This window comes from Culex pipiens, chromosome 3 (assembly GCF_016801865.2).
Source record: "Culex pipiens pallens isolate TS chromosome 3, TS_CPP_V2, whole genome shotgun sequence".
NCBI lineage: Eukaryota > Metazoa > Arthropoda > Insecta > Diptera > Culicidae > Culex > Culex pipiens.
This window is the reverse complement of record NC_068939.1, coordinates 43,054,851-43,071,713: the sequence shown is the minus strand read 5'-3', so window position 1 is coordinate 43,071,713 and position 16,863 is coordinate 43,054,851. Positions and strand designations below refer to the sequence as shown.

The window sequence follows — 16,863 nt, the reverse complement described above, 5'->3', positions numbered from 1 at the left end:
GTTTTTAAAGGTCGTATAAACATATGAAACACAATAAATTAAAGGACTTAAAAAAACTCTAGATTTTTGTTGAGGCCAACGGAAATTTCCTTTCAAGTTTTCATCTCCTTCCCCTTTCGAATATTCCCCAAATACTAGGGTGCAAAACAAAGATCGTCATCTACAAAATTAATAAATCATTAACTTTTTTTGCATTAGAGTTATTAATTAGAGTAATTTGTGATACATTTAAAAAGTTGAGAATAAAGTTTTGATTTTTTTTTTATTTCCCATCTTCCCTCCTCTCTTCATCCACGACTCGAGCCAAGGTCTGCTCTGCTTTTTATGTACTAAGCTACACATAAAAATATGTAAGGTAAAAACTGCTTTTAGGAAGACTTTTTGGGACAGTTGAAAGTTGGTTAGGATTCCCACAAGAAAATCCATCGTACCAAAAAAAGTATGTACCGTCATCAGGGGTGACATTAGGACTGGGGTGAGATTGGGTCATACAAATTTTAGCAATTTTGTATGACTGTATCTCACCCACCAGACCCAATGTCATCCCTGATGACAGTTTTCATTAAAATGTTTGCAATTGCTCATTAACTAATATGTTTATCACTGCCCACTAGTGTGGTTCAGGGCCCCTTGGAAATGCAAAAATGGTCTAGCTGACCGTTGCATTGTTGATAAAATCATTGTTCTATGTCTCCTGAAACTCCCCTGAAATTTTCAGCAAATTTGGTTCAGGTTTCGTCACAGCTCTTTAGCATTTAAGTTTGCATGGTATTTGCATGGGAAATCTTCAAGTTTTTAATTTTCTTAATGCAAAAAATCTTCTACCGAATAAAAAATTCTGAAACTTCAGATATATATCAAAAATAATATAGGGAACAATTTTGTAGAACACTTCAACTTAATCTGAGCAGAACTGACTTAGTTATAAGTGGATTAAGTGATGGTGTCGATGTTGTGTTTTGCAAAGGGCCTCTTTCGCCAAATTTTCACCTGATGGATCACTTTGATCGATGGCAAATCGTTTGACAACTTGTTTGTTGTTGATGTCAGAAGAAAAAAAAATGGAACGGCGGTTTCAACTTCAGTGGAACAAATTAATCCGTTTTCTTCGTCTTTTCAGGTTAAATTTGAAGATAAGCTTTTGGCCAGCGAAGATCATGACTTGGACCCGATCTCTAGAACAAGACGGATTCAAGGATTTTTTTCAGCAACTTATTCAGGGCTTCTATTTAGTGTGGGAGTTGATGTGTTCCGTGGTGGTTTATTGAGGTGCTGACCGACGTTCGCGCTCCGGCGATGTACATGGGGCCAGCTCTACTCTGCCGTTTCCCCCTTACTGGGAGGGGGAAAGCTGGGGGAGGTCTATTGGTTGATTGGTGGCTTGTAGTTGCACCTGCAATCTCCGTCACCGGTGCAGCGTTTCTTCCACATGTGGGATGCAATCTTTAGTGCCGAATATTCCAAGGGAAAGCCGACAGACGTTACATCTTTTTCTAAACCGGGCATGCCGAGAAGGGGGGCCTCATTAGCGATGGAGCCAGCAGACTGAGGGTTGTCATCCTTAATGGCTATGGCGCGGAGGATGCCGCACAGGACTTACACTGACTACGCTGACCAAACCGGATGCACGCACACTAACTTAATCATCTGGTTCCGCACTTCCATGTGTAACGAGCGTGAACTGTCCACTCGGACCCCTGGATAGTAAAGATTGACTAGATTTAGGATAGATTTGTGGGTAATCGTGTGCGGGGTCCGGTGGTGTAATGATAAGCCTCTTGGCCTGGATTAAGTCCTAGTCGACCCAGATGGTATTTTTCGAGACGAGATTTGTCTGATCACGCCTTCCGTCGGATGGGAAAGTAAATGTCGGTCCTGGCCAAACCCAGAATTTAGGTCGTAAGCTCAGTCCAGGTGAGGAGTCCTTGGGAAACAAATCTGCCTGGATAGCGTCGTATTTGGCAGTTGGACTCGCAATCCAAAGGTCGTCAGTTCGAATCTCGGGGTGGATGGGCGCGAGATTTCAAAAGACGTTTGGATTGCCTCACCGCCGCGATGTTTGCCCTTATAAGTGGTAATGATGGTCTCTTATAAGTGGTCAGCGTAGTCAGTGTAAGTCCTGTGCGGCATCTGATAATGACCTCCTCCGCGCCATAGCCATTAAGGGTGACAACCCTCAGTCTGCTGGCCTCCATCGCTAATGAGGCCCCCCTTCTCGGCATGCCCGGTTTAGAAAAAGATGTAACGTCTGTCGGCTTTCCCTTAGAATATTCGGCACTAAAGAATGCATCCCTCATGTGGAAGAAACGCTGCACCGGTGACGAAGATTGCAGGTGCAACTACAAGCCACCAATCAACCAATAGACCTCCCCCAGCTTTCCACCTCCCAGTAAGGGGGAAACGGCAGAGTAGAGCTGGCCCCACGTACATCGCCGGAGCGCGAACGTCGGTCAGCACCTCAATAAACCACCACGGAACACATCAACTCCCACACTAAATAGAAGCCCTGAATAAGTTGCTGAAAAAAATCCTTGAATCCGTCTTGTTCTAGAGATCGGGTCCAAGTCATGAACTTCGCTGGCCAAAAGCTTATCTTCAAATTTAACCTGAAAAGACGAAGAAAACGGATTAATTTGTTCCACTGAAGTTGAAGCCGCCGTTCCATTTTTTTTCTTCTGACATCAACAACAAACAAGTTGTCAAACGATTTGCCATCGATCAAAGTGATCCATCAGGTGAAAATTTGGCGAAAGAGGCCCTTTGCAAAACACAACTTCGACACCTTAACTTAATCCACTTATAACTAAGTCAGTTCTGCTCAGATTAAGTTGAAGTGTTCAACAAAATTGTTCCCTATATTATTTTTGATATATATCTGAAGTTTCAGAATTTTTGGTTCGGTAGAAGATTTTTTGCATTTAGAAAATTAAAAACTTGAAGATTTCCCATGCAAATACCATGCAAACTTAAATGCTAAAGAGCTGTGACGAAACCTGAACCAAATTTGCTGAAAATTTCAGGGGAGCTTCAGGAGACATAGAACAATGATTTTATCAACAATGCAACGGTCTAGCTGACATTTTTGCTTTTCCAAGGGACCCTGAACCACACTACTGCCCACACCACTTTGTTCCAATAATTCTCCACGCAAATACACATCGTAGCTTGTGTGCTATTTTGTGACACGTCCTATCTTTTTCAGCAGATGGATCACAAGATAGCACACAAGCACATGTGAAATTTTACGATAGAAAGTAATTTCACCGTTGAAGTTTTCAGTCATTCCAAGAGGAATATTTAACCAAATCATAAAAAGACGATGGAGAGGGGGAGGGGGGGGGGGGAATCTTGGTACCCTAAGAAATCCAAAATCCAGTATTATTTTAGTACATTCGTTGATATCTTGAATATGAAGAAAAATCATAAGGCGATTGCCATATCTGACTTTTTGATCCGATTCGTGAATAGAGTAGATCCACTTTGACTTTTTTTAGAAACATGCAAATTTTGATCTTTCGAGCAAGTATGAGCAAAATTTGCTATACACAGTCTGAAAGTACATTACATTTCATGACAGAAACTGCATACGGAACTTTGTTAACACCCGTACAAAATTGTTCCTGAAGGGTTGAAATTCGAAAAAATCTTGAAAATAGTTAATGCTTTCTTTCGTTTGAATAGCTAAAAAGGGGGGAGGGGTCCATCAAAATTTCAAGAACAGTAAAATTAACAACTTTTAAATACCTTTCGAATGCAGCCAGAAGAATCAAATTTGGTTTAAAATTGGCGGAGTTATGCAAGTTTTAAGAAAAAATATTTTTTGCGAATTTTGAAGTTTCAGCTACTAGAAATAACAAAAATGTCTGCACTCTCAAAGCCGCCAAAAATTCAAATTCCATCCAATCTTGCTCAAAATTTGGGAAAGTGTGTTTGAATGTATGAGAAAAAATACTAACACTACTGAAATTTAACTTTCATTTTTTGATTTTTGTCACACCTGGATCCACTGTGCGGCGTAAAACCTAATAGTGACTTGTTGACTTGTAAAATATGAACTGTTAATCTATTTTTTTGTTTCTGGTTTTTTAAAGAAGCCAGACAGGTTTTAAAAGAAACGTTCTAGATTTATTGGCTATTAATTAAAATGTCTGGAATTTGAGATAAGAGTAGCTTTCGGATAGGTTACTTTAACTCTTGTATTCAATTCAAGGTAGGTAGTTATCCGCAAATGAATATTTGGACTTACATGAATAATTGAACATGTTTGACTTATGAATAACACTCAACTGTGCATTTATTCTAGAGTCATTTATTTTCTTACTTTTAACATCAAATTTGAATTCTGTGACCCTCAAGTTAAATTTGAATACCGTCAGTGGGGGTGACTATGGGTCAAAAAACGATACACCTCTCGTAATTTCTTAACAAAAACAATTTAAGTAACATCAAAAATCTTTCAACCTAGATTTGTTCTTAGATAGTTTACTAACATTTTCCCAAATATGGTGGATTTTGATGAACACTACCTTAAATGCCTTAACCTTAGTTTGAAAATTGAACCAATCACACCTCTTAGAGGGGGTGATATTGGGTCAAATGAAACTAAAATGATGCTCAAATACAACGACATGGTAAAAACAAGTCATCCAACAGTGATTCTTGTTCGAGGGAATCGTATTGACATGCTACAACGCTTTTTTTTTTCTTTTTTTTCGAACAATTCCAACAAAAATATAAGAAAAATGATTTTTCGAGAGGTCATTTTAGGCCAAAAACGTACCTTAACTTTAGACAGCTGCCAAAATAACAGGATTTGTTCCAGGAACGAGATTTTTTCAGCGAAGTCATCTTAAGATGTCCCCTACACAACCCTTTTAACAGAATCAAGTTTCATTGAGAAGAACCTGAGAAATGGCAAAATTTGTAAACAAACACATTTTGGCCCAATCTCACCCCCAGACCCAATGTCACCCCCACTGACGGTAGTTGAAAAAGGCCACACAAATTAACAAATGTTTTTTTTTCTTCAATATTTCATCACTGCCATCTTGGATTTAAAAATGATAAATGGGTAATTCTCCACCAACTCACACGAAATCGGGAAAAGTTGCCCCGACCCCTCTTCGATTTGCGTGAAACTTTGTCCTAAGGGGTAACTTATGTCCCTGATCACGAATCCGAGGTCCGTTTTTTGATATCTCGTGACGGAGGGGCGGTACGACCCCTTCCATTTTTGAACATGCGAAAAAAGAGATGTTTTTCAATAATTCGCAGCCTGAAACGGTGATGAGATAGGAATTTGGTGTCAAAGGGACTTTTATGTAAAATTAGACACCCGACTTGATGGCGTACTCAGAATTCCGAAAAAAAAAGTATTTTCCATCGAAAAAAAAACACTATTTTTGTTATATTCTCCCATTTTCCGTTACTTGACTGTAAATTTTTTTGGAACATGTCATTTTATGGGAAATTTAATATACTTTTCGAATCTTCATTGACCGAGAAGGGTAATTTTTTCATTTAGAACAAAATTTTTCATTTTAAAATTTCAAATCGAATTTTGGGGATCTGTGAAGGTCAAAAGGTGAGGCATTGTGAGCTGCACGAAATGGCGTTCTTGACTCAATTTGGCCCAAAATGCACGTACGACAAGATAGCACGACGGCGACGAAATAACACAAATAATTGATAACACATGATGAAGTGTCTGGGTTTCGAAGCGTCCGGGAATTCGAAGCATGACGTTATTTATGCAAGGCCGAATGGTTTTTCTCCAATGTTTGTATTAAGAATTAGTGCTGTGCTTTCTAATATGATTCGGAAAGCCACTTGAAAATTAAAAATAAAACGGAAAAAATGCTTTGAAAGTCTAATAATTTAATTTATAATGTTTGCAGACCTCTGCTAAATGTTATGAAACACTGGGGGACGAAAGAAACGATGTGCTATGGATTTTCCATTGTTTTGAGTTGTAATTTTTGAAATTGCTTATATTTTTAAATTAGTGGGTGTTTTAATTTTAATTTTAATATTTTACTCTTTGTATTGATATTAGTTTTGATACCTTACGATAAGCTGATACTAAGGGCTGTTTTCAAATCAAGATGTGACATCCATAAAATAAATGAAAATAACTAGACTTATCTGAAAACATAAATAGGAAAGACCGTAAAGGTTTTAAGCAAGCCCTCAATTATTTTTTTTAAGAAAGATGAGTTCCAGTCACTCGATTCAATTTTCAATGACAACAAACGTTTATAACTCGTTTGTTTGCCTCGGATTGCATCAAACCTAGGGGTTTAACTTTCTGCCTCCTTCTGATTGCTTAACTGGCTCCGATAACGACCTTTTTCGATGACTGATAGGTTTTATCTACAAACCCCTTGTGAACGCCACGACGGTGACGGTTGCCTTTCTTTATCTCCAAATCATCGTCGCCGCTATTCGACGTAAAATGTACGCGACAAAGCCAGCTGGGCAGGTCAAATCACGGTAATTACCCCTGTTTAAAACAAGCGGCACAAAGTTGATTTAACTTTTTATTTGGAGTTAATACGCTCGTGTCTACGGCGTTTGGGATTGATCAACTGAACAAAAGTTTTGCACGGGCTATTTTTGGCACCGATTTGAAGGTCGCGACGCCATAAACCAAGTGCGGCACAATTAATAAGTGAGAGATAAGAGAAAGGCGAAATTGGCTGTGTTTAAATTGGACGAGATTTTCAGCGCAAGCTCCTGCCGAGTTGCTGTCATGCCAGCGCTTGTCGCCTTCGATAGCTCAGTTGGTAGAGCGGTGGACTGTAGAGAAGAGAGACCCGCGGGTCTCTGTCAGTAGTAATCCATAGGTCGCTGGTTCAAATCCGGCTCGAAGGAGTGTCGAAACTTTTTTGTACGTGCTCAAAGGACTTTAGATGAATGATTGTGTCTTTTAAAACAAAGTAATTTAACCAACATTTAATATCTCTTGTTTTGTGTTTTTGTTTTCATAATTGAGTATTGCAATGTTCACTTCACTGCATATTTTACTTTATCAAAACTAGTATTGTGCTTCTTAGTGTTTCTCAAATTTCAGACTTTTGGCTTTGTTTTCACTGTTTTATGTATAACATTAAATGCTATACAACTAAGAAGCAACAATCTGCGTTCAATTATTGGTCATGACATGTCTTGCATTTTGATTTTGCCTCAAAACTATTGGCAAAAATAAGACAAAATTTACAAAAAAAAATACTGCTTTCAAAACTTTATGGCCAAAACTTAAGCCCAATAAAATTGATGATTTCTTTCAAATATTTAATTGCTGCTTAATCAAAAATCAATTACAGTGGGACAGCACTGCAACTTGACTACAAGTTAACATCAGTCAGCTAGTTCTTTGATTTTCATAATTTTAATTTCACTGCTGACCATAACAAAATCAGTAACGCTTCGCTTTGGTACTGTTGAAACTTGGCCGAATGGTTGTGGAAATTTATTAAAAAACGAAGTGGACTTAATAGCTGTCGGCCACTATTGCTAGTACCAACCACTAGTGTCTTCCTTTTATCTACAAGGACTTCGCCGCCCTGAGCTCCTAAGAGTATGATATAGTATGGCACGGAGCGACGGCGCCGAATACCCATATTTACACAAAGAATTTTAGAGCGCCCGCCACGGGATTCGAACCGGCAACCTCTGGATTGTGAGTCCAGTGCGCGGTCCGATTGATCCACACGGACGGGACAGAAATTTATTAAATATGACTTTTTCTGCACATAATATTTTAGGATTAATTTTAGTTTTCATTTATTTTAATCAACTGTGAATCGTGTATCGTGTAATTCAAAAAAAATGATGAATTAGAAATATTTTGCTCAAAATTATTGTAAAATATTGAATGGAATTGAGATGATCATAACGTAATGTTTTTAGAGCATTTTTCTGTTAATGACCTCTTAATAATAATTGTAATTTTTGTCGAGAAAATCACTTTTTTCAAAAATCATAACACCGCGTCATTTCTACTCATTTCAGCTGTCTTGGACGCAAATGAAAAGAGATTAGTAGGCTTAGTGATTTTTCACGCTAAAAAAATAATTTTCGCGGGGACTACTACCCTAGTAACATTTTTAAACTTACCGGTTTTATCATGGTTCTGAAAACCCTCATACGGCTTAAATAGGCTTTTATGGCCTACTTGAAACCTAAAAAGCTACTAGGTTATCCAAAAATTCGAAATTTTACGGAAATTTCACGGAACGTGAAAAATGATAAAATAGCCTACAAAATCTTATGTTTAACAATCGATAAAGATTTTTGTACACTAAATTAAATATTAAGCATTCAAGCTTAGTGATTTTTCAGTCTGAAAATTTCCAGTTTGCCCGGGGACCATCAATTCAACCAATTTACCTAGCACATTAAACACTATCATCAATTAAAAAAATCCAGGAAAAAATTACCAAAAAGTTCTTTGCTGAATTGTACATGAAAATTTCACTGATCTTGCCAAATGTAAAATAAATGCAGAAAATGTATTTTGTTTTCAGTTGATTGCACTTTCTTATCACTGATAATTTCTATGTATTTTGAAAAATATACTGATTTTCGTCGATGGATTTTAAATTTTAAGCATTACTTTATTGAGGCAAAAAGTAGCTATTATGTTCATTAAATTTCAACAGCTACAAACTATCAATAAAGCATTAAAAAAATCGTGTTTCTACTCAAAACTAGTGTAATATGTTAAAATTCACCAAATACAATGTTTGAAATAAATTGCTCATTTCATAAATGAAAATTTTAATTTTTAGCTAAAATCGATTGAACTGACGCGGAGTAGTTATGATTTTTTTTAATTAGTTTTGCGAAAATTGACGAAAATGACCGTTTTTGGGACCACCCTAGTAGTGCGTCCATCCCGGGAATTCCCGGGACAAAAATCCCGGGATTTTTCCTAAACCGGGAATTCCCGAATCCCGGGATTTTTTTTTGTAATTTGTCCCGGGAATTCCCGAAATTTTTTTTTTTTTTTTATAATTATAGAGACTTTACACCATTGTGCATTCATCTCTTCAAGGTGGATAGTGAAAGAGGAAAGATTACAGAGTTTAAAATCACTTCAATAATTATTACCATGCCTTTTTTCTAACGATTTCTGTCTATGTTTCAAATATTTAGCGGAATATTTAGAGAATGAATTATCAAGTTCTTCAAGTTTTTCTTCGTCCTCTTCTTCCAGGGATTTATAAGTTATCTCACAACACTTTTTCTTATAATATTTTGCTTTTATGACATCTTCATCTTCTTCATCTGTTGTTTCTTCTGCAGCCATCTCTCTTCGTTTTGTTGTCAATTCGTCATCCGCGTCCAAATATGCCTGTAAGCGCTTTCGGCGGCGGGTGTGCTTAGAAAGCACGGTCTCGAATCCATCGTTGTCTTCTTCGTCAATTTCACTTGTTTCCATTGCATTTTGTTCTGGTTTACTGTTGTTGCTTTTACTGCTGCTGCTGCTTGGCTCGGGTTCAATCGGTTGTGTACTGCTTTTTTGGTCCACCTTTTTACTCGAATCTGCACATTTTTTGTTCTTTGCTTTGAGTTTGCAAAGCGATTTTTTGCCTATAATCGTCACTGTTGCAGCAGCATTGTTTACCGTGATTGATTTCGGCGTTGGCTGTTTCAGCAACATCCGCAGGGTCCGAACTCCATTTGGGATTCCTGGGAAGAAGTTAATCCAGCGGTCGTTGGTGATGGTCAAAACTTCGCCGTATTTACTCATCACTTTGACTACGTCATCATTGCTTATGCCTAGAGGTAGGTCAAGCACACGAACTTCCGTAGCGTTGTTGTCCAGGTAAATCGGGATTTTGCAACTCTGATGCAACGAGGCCATTGCTGAATCGGCGAACTGCAGCACGGCTATTTTTCTTCTATTGCATAATTGCAATGCTCGCAAGTTTTCTTGGTTTACTTGAAGGTCTGCGAGAAATTTTTTTACAAGCTTTGGGCTTGGTTGGTTTTGGAGTTGACAAAAATCCAGAACCACACTGTTTTTGTCTACGGTGCACATTTTTAAAAAAAATTGGCGACGCGCACACAAACTGCGGACTGGCGTTGAGAATGCGACTTGTAAGGTCGGCGGTTACTTTGCAACTGAATTCCCGAAATTAAAAAAAAAGAAAAAACAAATTTTGGTCTGGAAATTCAGATTTGGTTGTGGAAATAGATGAACAATTGAATACCTTGTAATCGATAATAATTTCAAAGCATTATAATTTATATTCGGCAGACATCAGCATTAATCAGCTATTAAGCCATTTTTTTTGCACGATATTTTGAATGACTTTTGTTCAAACAGGAACATAACAAAAAAATCCACAGAAAACCGGTTTTCAAATTTATCACTCTAAAATCTCCTCTTTACCTATTATGACTGTATTCCTGTTTTTTCCTAGTTGATAGTAACTTGAAGATAATTTTTAAAATATGTTTTTTTTTGTAAAAGTTTTTTTCAAGTTGAACTTTTGAAAACTAGTATCAGTAAGTATTTTTTTTAACGGTGAATTTATTTAACACATGGATCTTTGCAAAAATTCCATTCAACAGTTTCTTATGTACATCAGACATTTTGAAAAAGTAATCGATATTTACCCCTTGTTGTATAATCTTTTATTATATCAAATATAAAATTCAAAACTTATCGCCTCTTGTTTTTTTGAAGATATTTTCAAAGAAATTTTTCAAGCTTCTCTGGTCATGTCTTATAAAAAAGATATGTATATTTATATAAGCCATATTTAATTTGAATCACATTGTAGTTTATTTGAAATCCAAAGCACAACAATGAACAAAAAAAAATGAATTTCATTTAAGCTATAGAAAACTGCCGTCATTGTTTATATTGCAGTGTAGAGTATCACCAATTAATTTGATTCAGTTATTTCTATGATTTCAAGCTTAAAAACATATCAAATATAATGAAAACATAGATTTTATGACTGTTTCGAAAATTTCCCGGGATCCCGGGAATTCCCGGGATTCCAAAAATATTTTTCCCGTTTCCCGGGAAATACAAAACCCGGGAAATTTGGACGCCCTACACCCTAGCACGGCGTATTAACCGTAATGGCCAAACAAAAATAAATGATGTAGTATAAACAGTCAGTTTCAAGAACATGCATGCAAAATATGTCTTTACAAACAATTTTTCATCAGAATTTCAAAATTAAGATGACTTGTTGTGCTTCGAATCCCGGACACTGATAAAAGCTGATTCGGACACTTTTGCTTCGAATTCCGGACACTCGGTTTTACTTATGAATCGCACAAATTTGGACTGAAATGATAGTGAATGGCATTACTTAGGTCTCAAATAAGCTGTTAACATTAAAACAATCGGTAGTTTATTTAAAAATTTGCTAGAATTTAAGGAAATCGAAACCATAAATTTCTGCTTTGCCTTCCCGGTGCTTCGAACGCCTATGAAATATTTCAAGTGAAATGTTTCGCATTTTTGGTAAACATTTAATTTAATTGTATTTAATTGTTTTGGCATTAACTACAGCGTTCAAACAAACTTTAAATGAAAGTTGATTTTGGAATTCATCAAATAACACAGTTTTGACATTCATAATGCGAACTTATATTCAAATAATTGATAAAACAAAATAAAGTGTCCGGGTTTCGAAGCGTCCGGGAATTCGAATCATGACGTTATATTGTTATTAAACTTTATTCCTGCCTGCTTGGGAATAAATAGAAAAAAAGATCATTGATGACATTATTTCAATCATATTCAGTAGTTAAAAAAAATGAAAATCATGGAGGAGATGGGGACAAACCGCTTTAAACAGTTATTTATTTATACATTTTTCGATTTAGTTCCATACAGAAAATCAACGCACTTTAGAAGCACCAACATAATCTCCCTTACCAACCAAATTGTTATAGGTAATTGTTGACTGACTTTGAAAATTTTCAAACTTTTGTGGAAATGATCTGTTTGAATTGCATGAACGATTACCTATCGAGTTGACCATATACCGTTCATATTTGTTTGGTATATTCCATTTTTTAAACAAAAATAAACACATTGCGGTCATCCGGCAATCAAGGGCAACAGCTTTACAAAAAAAAAAGACAAATCGGCTAATATCCTTTTTATATGCCTTGAAGAAGGCAACAAACACTAATACGCGTTCTTTTCGGAATACTTGATTCGCCATAATAGCCGATCTATTATGAGCAGTTTTGTACATAAATTTATATGCATTGTAATAGAAAACATGCTTATTCGAACCATTACTAACTTTTTGGTGATGAAACTTGAAAATTAACTTAAACTTATGAAAAATCAAGCATGAAATTGTTCAGCAGCTACTGCAAAACCACTGAAAGCGCAGGTTAACAATCTTGTTTGTGTTTCGTTACATTTTTGCTCGCTTTCCACTTTAAATCTTCTCTCGTGACAATTCTCACAAAAACAAAACTCTCCTCGATTGCTCGTACTGATCGTTTGACGTAAACTTTGAATGTTGCCTCTTAGCGAATAGACGTCAACAATTCTGCATCATTTATCACATGTTTCACGTTGCACGGGTCAATATTTACCGATTTTTTTTTGTCACGACGATTCTGCCAACGACCTTTTAAGTGTGCTTCACTTATGAATGAATCCCAACCGGTATGAGGGCGATGCTGGTTTGCTTCCTTTTCGATAAAAATAAGTTCCAACCAGCTTCTCTCCCCTACCGGGCAGCATTTGCGTTAATTTAGAACGATCTCTTTCTAAATTAACCACGCGCGCGCGCGAACTAACAAGCAATGTTGGCTCACCGGCCTCCACTAGAATACTGCCGTATTACGGCGGGTAATGTTGTCCCACACAGTCTGAGAATGACTTGTGTGTTTAGAAAGTGTTCCAATTTTTAAACTAATAATTTATAATTTATTTTTATATTTTAAACATTTTGATTGCAATACTTACAAAATTCACAAAAAAAAAACTTATAATTCAAGTTAAGGCAATTATAGAGCCACCCATCCTATAATCACACTTGACAGGGGGTTTCACGCGTGCGCGTTTGTAATCTCTGGCGCATGTGAGACACGGACGCTTGGAAAATTGGGGTGAATACATGGCTTATCAGAAATTGATTTGGAAGTTCAATTGAAATACATAGCGTTAACCGTCGCAAATAAATTTTGGTGGATTTTGGTTTGTTTTGACTTGAAAGCGTAGAAGGTTCGATTTATCAAATGCATTGTTTCGTCACGTTTGTTACGTAAGATGTTGGAAATCCAGAAATTTCCAGAAAGCTTTTGATTTAAAGTTATTATAATGAGATAATTACTGCTCCATTTGCTGAAATCGATTTTTGTTATTTGGTTTTTATACATCTCAAATGTTTATGATTCTCTTTCTTCTCATTCCTATTTACTATGGGCTTCTTTGAGGGACTTAGCATATCCAATATTATAAAAAGAAAGTTGTACAGTTTTGAATAGGTAAACAATGTTTTTAAAAACATCAAGAGAATTGCCTTAAATCTTTAATTTTAAAATAAAAAAATATATAACAATACATTCATTCAATAGTCTGAAAAAAAAATAATAAACCAATCATAAAGGAAACGGCAGTGCATGTTGGATCCGTACCATAGTTCAAATTGTGTTACTTTTAAAAGTCTTCGTTTATTCGGTGGCGCCGCAATGACTGCCTAACCTAAGGCGTTTAGATTTTATGGCTTCTTTGTGTGATTCAAAATGTTATACCGCGCACCATTTTTCTCTTAGCCATTAAATGCATTTTAAAATATTGTTTTTTTTTCATCAAATGAAATAACGACTGTTTTGTTACAATCTTTGGAATAAAAGTCGAGAGTAATTCTTTACAAAATCGGCCTGTTTCACGAAATTTCAATTGTCACATTTTTCGATCTTACTGAAATTTTGGGAGGGCTTTCTTATGATCAAAGAAGGCAATTTACTCCAAACAATATCGGCAGCTGGCAGCAAAAAAAGTTTGAGAATATTCCAAAATCTGCATGTTGGAACGAGATTTTCTGACTGAGTTAGTGTCTCCAGCAAAGTTGTAGGTTATGATGAAGAATATTTAGAATAAAATAGAAGCATTTTGAAAAAAATATTAACAATTTTTTATAAATAATGTTTTTCTACAAAATAAAATAATTCATCCAAAAACTGTAGTTTTATCTGGGTGCTGAACAGTGGTTCGCAAAGTGGCCTCAATTTTGAACTGTCAAAGTGGAACGAATTGACTGTTCGCCAAATGTGGCAAGTATTGTAATCGATCGTTCGCAATACGGTCCTAAAGCCCTAAGTCATTTTTTATGTACAACCGTAACAAAAAAAAGAAGATTAAACCATTTCTGATCACATTTTTTCATTTTAATTCAAAATAATAAATTGGTAATTCTCCGCCAACCCACACAGCAGTTGCCCCGACCCTCTTCGATTTGCGTGAAACTTTGTCCTAAGGGGTAACTTATGTCCCTGATCACGAATCCGAGGTCCGTTTTTTGATATCTCGTGACGGAGGGGCGGTACGACCCCTTCAATTTTTGAACATGCGAAAAAAGAGGTGTTTTTCAATAATTTGCAGCCTGAAACGGTGATGAGATAGAAATTTGGTGTCAAAGGGACTTTTATGTAAAATTAGACGCCCGATTTGATGGCGTACTCAGAATTCCGAAAAAACGTATTTTTCATCGAAAAAAACACTAAAAACGTTTTAAAAATTCTCCCATTTTCCGTTACTCGACTGTAAAAAAAATTGAAACATGTCATTTTATGGGAAATTTAATGTACTTTTCGAATCTACATTGACCCAGAAGGGTCATTTTTTCATTTAGAACAAAATTTTTCATTTGAAAATTTCGTGTTTTTTCTAACTTTGCAGGGTTATTTTTTAGAGTGTAACAATGTTCTACAAAGTTGTAGAGCAGACAATTACAAAAATTTTGATATATAGACATAAGGAGTTTGCTTATAAACATCACGAGTTATCGTGATTTTACGAAAAAATGTTTTGAAAAAGTTGGTCGTCATCGATCATGGCCGTTCATGGTCACCCGCGACAGACACGGACGACGAAACAAAGAGAAACGCAAAAAGTAACTTTTTCAAAACTTTTTTTTCGTAAAATCGCGATAACTCGTGATGTTTATAAGCAAACCCCTTATGTCTATATATCAAAATTTTTGTAATTGTCTGCTCTACAATTTTGTAGAACATTGTTACACTCTAAAAAATAACCCTGCAAAGTTAGAAAAAACACGAAATTTTAAAATGAAAAATTATGTTCTAAATGAAAAAATGACCCTTCTGGGTCAATGTAGATTCAAAAAGTACATTAAATTTCCCATAAAATGACATGTTCCAAAATTTTTTACAGTCGAGTAACGGAAAATGGGAGAATTTTTAAAACGTTTTTAGTGTTTTTTCGATGAAAAATACGTTTTTTCGGAATTCTGAGTACGCCATCAAATCGGGCGTCTAATTTTACATAAAAGTCCCTTTGACACCAAATTTCTATCTCATCACCGTTTCAGGCTGCAAATTATTGAAAAATACCTCTTTTTTCGCATGTTCAAAAATTGAAGGGGTCGTACCGCCCCTCCGTCACGAGATATCAAAAAACGGACCTCAGATTCGTGATCAGGGACAAAAGTTACCCCTTAGGACAAAGTTTCACGCAAATCGAAGAGGGGTCAGGGCAACTTTTCCCGATTTCGTGTGAGTTGGTAGAGAATTACCCAAATTTACAAGACAACATTTTTTCGATGGATCAACTATGGTACCCTTGGATATGGGCTGTCATGTAGGAATTTTTCTGTCAAGAAAGGACGCGAAGTTAATTTTTCAAAATTGATTTAAAAATCCATTTTAAATCCTTTGCGGTCGTACAAAGGGTCATTGTACTCAGAAAAATAAACTTTATCGTTGTGAACAATAATATCACAAATTTAAGCTTCATTTTAGGACCCAATTGTTGTTTTACTTTTTATCAAAAATTAAAAGTTGATGGCGTCGGTCAACAAATCTAGAGTTGGTCGAAATTAAGATTGGAAGTTGTTTTGAGAGCCGATGGAATCTTGTCCATATGAAAGCTGTTTTTATCGATTAATTTCGCTCGGATCACTTTTACTTTTAAAATAGTTGTTCATTATTCTTCCAGGTAGTTGATTTGGATTCAAAATGGGCATTGCATAACAAGAAACTCTCATTTAGTTGCTCTTTTGCATCACTAAATTTCAACGGCTTTCAACGCAAATATTCTTCACGTGAAATCCAAAAAAGTCATTTTTTGATAGTCCAATGTTTTGTGAACTAAAATTTGTACAAAACTTAATTTCACAGTGAAAAGTAATGCTTGATGCCAAAAAATATTCAAAATATATCACTTATGCAGTTAAAATAATGTCACGCATGAGCTTGAACAAAGCATTCAACTTTGTTTATGTTTACATCTGCAGTGAAGCTGTGTTAGTGAGGATCATTCGAAAATCACGTTATGCATTCATTCAGCACCCAGATTTTTATGTATGCCACAGAGAAGGATGGAAAATGTTTTTCACCGAGTTTAATAATTTTGAAAAAGCAAAATCAGTTTTGAAATCGCAAAGTTCATTGTACTTTTTGCCTGTAAGTCCCTGTTGACAATAATAAACTTTGGTAAAGTACTTTAACAGCACCGTGCACAAATAATAAATAAACAATTTCTAATGACTTCAGATAACCCCAAAGTTTCCGGTCAGACGTCAGACTCAGTTACGTTGGGTTTTTCTAAGTTTTCTGACAGGTTGCAGCACTGAACTTTAAGGTGAAGAAAATTCTCTACGATTTTCCTGTTTGGACAATTAA

General features: G+C 36.0%; 1 protein-coding gene and 1 non-coding gene across 3 annotated transcripts in view; one reads left to right on the top strand and one right to left on the bottom strand.

The window, feature by feature from the left end:
- The window catches only part of LOC120412383 (2-acylglycerol O-acyltransferase 2-like), a 92,718-nt gene that overhangs the window by 16,671 nt on the left and 59,184 nt on the right, over positions 1–16,863 (bottom strand). Inside the window, exon 1 of one of the 2 annotated variants that reach the window (XM_039572812.2) lies at positions 12,589–12,817. The exons of the other annotated variant lie outside the window; for it this stretch is intronic. The gene's annotated coding sequence lies outside the window, so the exon portion shown is untranslated. Of the gene's footprint in view, positions 1–12,588; positions 12,818–16,863 lie in introns of those variants that run through there. 2 annotated transcript variants of the gene reach the window in all.
- Positions 6,768–6,873, top strand: Trnay-gua (transfer RNA tyrosine (anticodon GUA)). The gene is made up of 2 exons: positions 6,768–6,804; positions 6,838–6,873. It is a non-coding gene; the product is annotated as a tRNA-Tyr (tRNA).